At 45.0% G+C, this 7,500-nt stretch overlaps 1 protein-coding gene across 1 annotated transcript in view; it reads left to right on the top strand.

Annotated features, from left to right (window-relative positions):
• LOC137425850 (phospholipase A and acyltransferase 1-like) overlaps window positions 1-7,500 on the top strand; it is a 10,904-nt gene that overhangs the window by 2,624 nt on the left and 780 nt on the right. The gene's annotated exons all lie outside the window — the stretch shown is intronic.

The following is a 7,500-nucleotide window of genomic DNA, read 5'->3' as shown; positions in this document are numbered from 1 at the left end:
TTGCGCAATCCTTCCACAATATTATTAGGCCTTTGGCCTTTACAATTGGCCTTTGAAGCCTACTCCACGATGTCAAACCTGCTCCACGATGTCAAACCTCCTCCACGATATCAAGCCGAATCCACGATGTCAAACCTGCTCCACGATATCAAACCTGCTCCATGATGTCAAACCTGCTCCATGATAACAAGCCTGCTCCACGATGTCAAACATGATCCACGATGTCAAACCTGCTCCACGATGTCAAACCTGCTCCACGAAGTCAAACCTGCTCCTCAATATCAAACCTCCTCCATGATATCAAGCCTGCTCCACGATGTCAAACCTCCTCCACGATGTCAAACCTACTCCACGATGTCAAACCTGCTCCACGATATCAAGCCTGCTCCATGATGTGAAACCTACTCCACGATGTCAAACCTGATCCACAATATCAAGCCTGCTCCACGATATCAAGCCTGCAACACGATGTCAAACCTGCTCCATGATGTCAAACCTGCTCCATGATATCAAGCCTGCTCCACGATATCAAGCCTGCTCCACAATGTCAAACCTGCTCCACGATGTCAAACCTGCTCCACGATGTCAAACCTGCTCCATGATGTCAAGCATGCTCCATGATGTCAAACCTACTCCACGATGTCAAGTCATTATACATTCCCACTGCACTTCTGGACAGTCAAACACACTTAAAACCTTCCCTGAACAAGGTCATCCCTAACTCGGTTTTTAGTCCAGTCAATCTAACAAATTATATGGCTTGACCCACCACTAATTGCAACAGAAAGTTTTTTACTGCTATGCATTTCAGGAATGTCTCCTAAACACCATACTAAAAGTATACCAAAATATATTTGGGAGAAATGCTTCAAATTTGCGTGATATGCAAATTAGCTGTTGCTATGAGGAAAAAAAGCGATTTTCCACAGTAATTCTGTATCTAGGTATCCAATCATGAGAAATTAAGCAGGTAGACCCATATTTTCAGGTTTGACAAGCGTTACGCCTCGGTCCCCTGTCAGTGAAGTGATGTGAGTTGACAAAGTGGAAGACGTAAGGCGGCCATCTTGGATTTTGACGTGACAACCCAATTTTCAATAGTGTTCTCCCTTTTGCCTAGATACACGCACACACCAGATTAGAAGTTAGTAGTTCGTTTATTTTTCAAGATATTTCGCTCACAAGTTTCAGACATATATATGGTGGCGGCCATCTTGGATTTTGACGTGGCGACCCAATTTTCAATAGCATTCTTCTTTATGCCTAGATACACCCACTCACCAAATTAGAAGTTGGTATTTCGCTTATTTTTCAAGATATGCCGCTCACAAGGTTCAGACATACATGGCGTCGGACATACAAGGCGGCGGCCATCTTGGATTTTGACGTAGATTGCACCCACACACAAAATTAGAATTCGGTCCTTCGCTTACGCATGCATGCACGCACATACGCACGCATGCACGCACGCACGCACACACGCACGCACGGATGGACGGACGGACGCACACACGCACGCACGGACGGACGGACGGACGCACACACAGACGGAGGGGAAAACCATAGTCCCCCTTTTGCTCAGCAGTGCGACGGGGGACAATTATGAAAAGTTCATTTCTGGATCAATTATATGCATGCAATTCAATGAAGTATGCAAATTAGATGCCACCGTTATTCAAAAAAACATTTCTGCCAGAATTCTCTTGACCCAATCTTGACAAGTGAAATGTGCATACCCATATTTTCATGGTCATTGGATATGATTAGCACATTTTTGGATTAATTATATGCATACAATTATGCAAAAATGCAATTAGCTATCCTCATTATATGAAACTGCTGTTTAACTCTGTGCATGTTTTCGATTCTGTTGCAGAGTACCGTATCTAATAAGGATTTGTGGTGTGACTGATGAACATTGACAAGAGCATATTCTACTATAACAAGAGTTTAGCGGTAGCCAGGAGGCTCAAATTTTCAGGGTTAGTGTATACATACGAGTAAAACATTTTGGAAGAATTATATGCATACATTTATATTAAATACGAAAATTAGCTTCTTCCGGAAATTACCTCAGCACACGGGAAAGAATCAATTGACTTGCAAAGAACTACGAGCGATGGAAGTTAATGATCCCACATACAATATTGACCTTCTCTGGGAAGTGTCACTTATGCTTCGTCCATGAAGGCCAGCATGGCCTGGAATGATGCAAGGAGTTCATCACGGTCAGTTTCCTGGTAAATCAACTGTGCAATCCTTGCCTATGATCGACATGGATCCTCGCGATATGTCGTGTATCTTCTCAACACTTAGTTATGTGTGTGAACAATCCAAGGGATACAACATCACTCCAGTGATTACATTTGACCAACCACTGTGGTGGAAAGCCTTGATGATAATAGAATCAGAGCCTAGTGACAGTGACTTAAAATCGATTGTCTTGAGACTCGGAGGCCTTCACATGGAAATGAGCTTTTTAGGTGCTATCGGACATCTTATGGCTGGAAGCGGTCTACAAGAAGTCTTTGAAGTCGTTTATGCCGGAAATGCTGTAAAGCATGTGCTTAGCGGAAAGGCAATCTCAAGCGCTGTACAAGGACACCTCTTGGTGGATGCTGCCCTCAATGCGATGCTGGTAGCGAGTGCACACAACCTCCCCCTGCCAGCATATTCTGATATGGACCAAGTGGAGGGAACAGCAGAGAATCATTCTGAAGAGTCACACATGATACATGAACAGATGGAACCAGTTGTGGAAGATGACATCATCCAGGAGGGGGAGGAGAATGATCAAGAACAAAACAAAGACTTGTTGAAGCTGGTGAACTATTTGATCGCTTAATGGTAGATCCAGGTGTTGCTGATGAGGTGTCCTCCTCAGAAGCTCTCAGGCGCATGTTTGAGAAGCTGAAGGAAGAAAAGAACTCTGTGAATGATCTACGAACAGCCCGCCCATGGCTGCAATATATGGATATGGTAGAGATCTTAAGGAAATTCAAAAAAGCAGAGCGTATGGGTAATTGGATGCTGCACCTTCAGGCCGTACATGATATGCTTCTGTACTTTGCAGCAGCAGGGCACAATCTGTACACCAAGTGTGCGTACTTGTACCTTCAAATGAGGAAACAACTTGACAAGAATCACCCAGAAGTGCATAGGAGTTTCATGAATGGACTTCATGTCGTTAGAAGAAGTGAACGTTAGTGGGCTGGCCTAACAACCGACCTTGTGATAGAACAAGCGCCCATGAGGAGTATGAAGACCAGTGGTGGCTTAACTAGAGGCAAAGGAATGGCCGAGATACAGAGATTGATATGGTTACTGGCAATGCCAGCCTGTGCTGAAGTGAATTGTGCCATGCAGGAGCTCACAGGTGTGACCTATGATACCAGTGAACAGGACAAGGACAATTCCAAATCAAGACAACAATGTGATGTAAAAGACATATATGAACTGCTTGGAGCCTTCAATTAATGGAACCCTTTCAACAGTGAACCATCTCTACATGGTATTTTGAGTGGCGTTACTGCACATGACACAGCGAATGTTGATAACGCCAGATATGTGCGGCAAACTACACTAGATTCCATGGTTGGGAAGAGTGTGTATGACTATTCTTTCCAACGCAAAAAAGAAGCAGTCACACTTGGGTCAAAGACAGCTGTTGTCATTGATGGAGACTCAGTGCAAGTTGATCCACAGTTGCTTTTCCAACGACTCAGCGTAATTGCCACGAGTGAAACACAAGAAGATCCAGCATCTTTGTTCAAGTATGAGCTCTGTAGACTGTAGTTATCCTCCAGCACTCTTCGACTCCTCAGGTCTTCCTGGGAAGCCAAATAAAGCAGCGCTTGGTGATGCAATTTGGGAACTTGTTAAACATGATCAGTCAGATCCAACTGGTGATGTCCACGATGTGTTTAATGGAGGTGCCCTCATGCAACGTCTGCCATGGTCATCTGGGCAAACTTTCGAAAGTATATGTCACACATATATTACTTATGTGATAAGCAGGTATGGGAAGGCAACAATTGTCTTCGACGGCTACGAGGACGGTCCCACGATCAAGGATGCCACACATCGGAGACTGGTAGGAAGTTGCATCGGACCAAATGTCACTTTCACTGGTCAAACAGTCCTGAAGCTTAAGAAGAACGAGTTCGTCGCAAACACAATCAACAAACAACGCTTCATGTACATCCGAAGTGACTCCCGAGAGAAGGCGGGATGTCTGACTATTCATGCCAATGGGGATGCTGATGTGCTGATTGTCCAGACTGCAGTGGATTCTGCAAAGACAATATATACAGTTCTTGTTGGTGACGACACAGACCGACTGATTCTTCTTTGCGACCATGCCGACATGCAAGGCAGGGACATATTTTTCAAGCCTGAGCCAAAACTTAACGCAAAGAAATGTCGAGTATGGAATATCAAAAAGACCAAGACGACCTTGGGAATGAATATCTATGACAGAATGCTATTTGTACATGCCCGGCTTGGCTGCGACACAACATCCAGTGCGTATGGCATTGGCAAAGCTGTTTCCCTGAAGCACATACAAAACAACGTCCAATTCATGAAACATGCCGACCTGTTCACCCAGGAGGGACATGCACCAAAGGATGATATAGTTGCAGCAGTGGAGAAGGCCCTTGTGTGCATGTACAATGGAAATCAAGATGAAAGTATTTTTGTGATTTTGCCATAAAGGCAAACCCCCTTTTGTTAATTGCACGACAACATGTAGCCTGCAGTAGTTAGTTATTTCTTATTGAATGTAAAGATTAGCCCCTTCCCATTGTGTAATAATCCAGAGCAATATGCGTTGAGAGTAGGCAGGATTTCAAACCTTCGTGTGGTTAAGGGAGGACATTTTAATGTGCAGGAAGGCGTGGCCAAAAGAACAGGCCCACGTGACAAATGAGGGGTCGGGGGCACGTCACCAGCAAGCGACCAATGGGTTGTGAAACCTCCCCAAATGAAAGAGGGAAGGAGGACTGAAACCTTCATTGGGGGAGGAGGGATTGAAGGCCAGCACGTGACTAACCTCAGCAAATGGGAGGCTGTGCAACATTCTGGAAGCTTTTCGGGTCTGATAAAACCCCCACCCATCGCATTTCCAGCCTCTTGATTTTGCTTCACCGGCGACATGGCTCTTGCTTTTTGCGTCAACGCCCGACCCCCATCGCTCTTCGCCGATCTCTCGCTCTGATCTGGTGGACCTGCAAGCGTTGGCCCCTCCCGCGACTCATCTCGAAGCTGGTCATTCCACCTGCGCTGAATATAGCCCTGCCTGCGTTGCAGCTTGTCCAACCTGTGCTGAAGTTCGTCCGTGCTGACTTCGAGGCGGCGGTTTGTCCTTCGTACCTTACCTCATCTAGGCTGCACATCTGGATCGAGGATCGAGCTGCACATTGCGCACACCAGACCAAGTGGCCACCATCGAGTCAATCCCAGCACGTACATCAGTACGAGAATAACCAGTGTGTCATTCCCCTGTGTGTGTGAGTGTGTGAAGGCGCCTGTAGGGTTTATTATAGGTAAGGAATTGGTACGGTTGCACATTCGTCTTTTTCACTGTGCCTTCTAAATAAAAGGCTGTACATTTTGTTACTTTCAAACCTGTTCGGGTACCTTTTTTCTCCATTGGCCTAGCATCATCCGAGACCGAATTTCGCTTGAATCAGGTCCGTAAATCACGTCAGGTTACGCCACTTTCCACACTGCGCCAATCCGCTCGGCACACAATAAAGTGTGGGAAACGAGGGTTCGATCCCCGGTTTCTTCGGCCGCGTGTCTTGAAGGTATTTGGGATTATTTGACCAGCAAACTCTTCGGCGCGTGGCTGGGAGGTTGGCGATCGGAATTGCTTAACAATCCGTCAATCGCGAGCTTAGTCGTGGTCGGCGGCCTCAGTGGACCTGGATTTTGAGGGGGAGCGGGGTAATAAACTCTCCTTAGTACGTCGACAAACACGGGATCCGCAACAGTATTGATGCCTACGATACAAGCGTTTCTGTGAGAAGGTTGCAAAAAGTACCAAATATGTTGAGGCCCAGAACTTGCCACCAATGTTTACAATGTTTCACAATCTGAGAGTGTACTTCCAAATTCAGGGGTGGAAAGGAAATGTTGGACAATTGAAACCAGATGAATGGGGATGGAAGATCAGCGAGGGTCAGTTACTCCCAGTGCAAACTTACTGAGATCTTCAGATGTAACCGCAAGGCGGGGTGCAGCACCACTAAATGTACATGCAAGAAGCATGGCCTTGACTGCTCATGGATGTGTGGAGAGTGTAAAGGTTTGAGTTGTGCTAACTCATCAAGACTGGAGCTCGATGACGAGTGACATCCAAGAACTGGTAATTCATCCAGAAATGGACTTATCATATTCCCTTATCTTGAAAATATGGGTATTACACATTTCACTTGTCAAGATTGTTTCAAGAGATCGAGAGTTCTGGCAGAATTTTTTTTTTGAATAACGGTGGCATCTAATTTGTATACTTCATTGAATTGTGTGCATATAATTGATCCAGAAATGAAATTTTCATAATCATCAACCTTGGAAATAAGGGTCTACCTACTTAATTTCTCATGATTGGATACTTAGACACAGAATTACTGTGGAAAATTGATTTTTTCCTCATGGCGGCAGCTAATTTGCATATTATGCAAATTTGACGCCTTTCTGCCAAATATATTTTGGTATACTTTTAGTATGGTGTTTAGGGGACATTCCTGAAATGCATAGGAGTGAAAAACATTCTGTTGCAATTAGTGGTGGGTCAAGCCACTACTTTGACTGGACTATTTGTTCCCTAACTCTGTCATAACCTATCCTCGAGACAATGAATCGGTTGCAAGGTTTTTAGCTCACCTGGAACAAAGTTCAGGGGAGCTTATGCGATGGCGCATTGTCCGTCCGTCCGTCAAGGGTGGGGGGGGGGGCAGGGGGGTTTGGTGTTGCCCCCCAAAATAGACACATAACTTTAATCACCCATGATGTACCAATGTTTGTTCAGAGCATTCGAAATATTGGGGGCTTAGGAGGTATATGGGGTTGGGGGAGGAGAGGGTTACCCCCCCCCCAAATAGATATATATTTTTCTTTGTTTGTTTAAAGCCTTATGATTATGTTAGTATGATTTTAAATGCTGCCCTGTCTCCTAGCAACCATTGAAATTGGTTTAAAACAAGTCAGGAGACGGCGATGGTTCATGAGCGAGCGGTATTCAATGACTAAGGACGGACTATAACCGAAACAGACCCGGACAGGCCAGCACCGGAAATGTCAAAACGGTTACTCACCTTGAAATGAGATAGAAAATAATGTATAATCAGTTATGAGGTTAGTTAGCAACACAATACCGAAAATTCGGTGAAAAATGAAATGGAAAAATGGAAAAAAAAGAAAAATCGAGCTCCGTGGGGCTGGACACATGACATTGGCCTAACCAAATACCGAAACCCCTGTCAGATTCCACCAAAC

Source organism: Myxine glutinosa, chromosome 4, assembly GCF_964187855.1.
Source record: "Myxine glutinosa chromosome 4, kmMyxGlut1.1, whole genome shotgun sequence".
Lineage (NCBI taxonomy): Eukaryota > Metazoa > Chordata > Myxini > Myxiniformes > Myxinidae > Myxine > Myxine glutinosa.
Note: the sequence above shows the minus strand (reverse complement) of the source record. Positions and strands in the feature narration are given on the sequence as shown.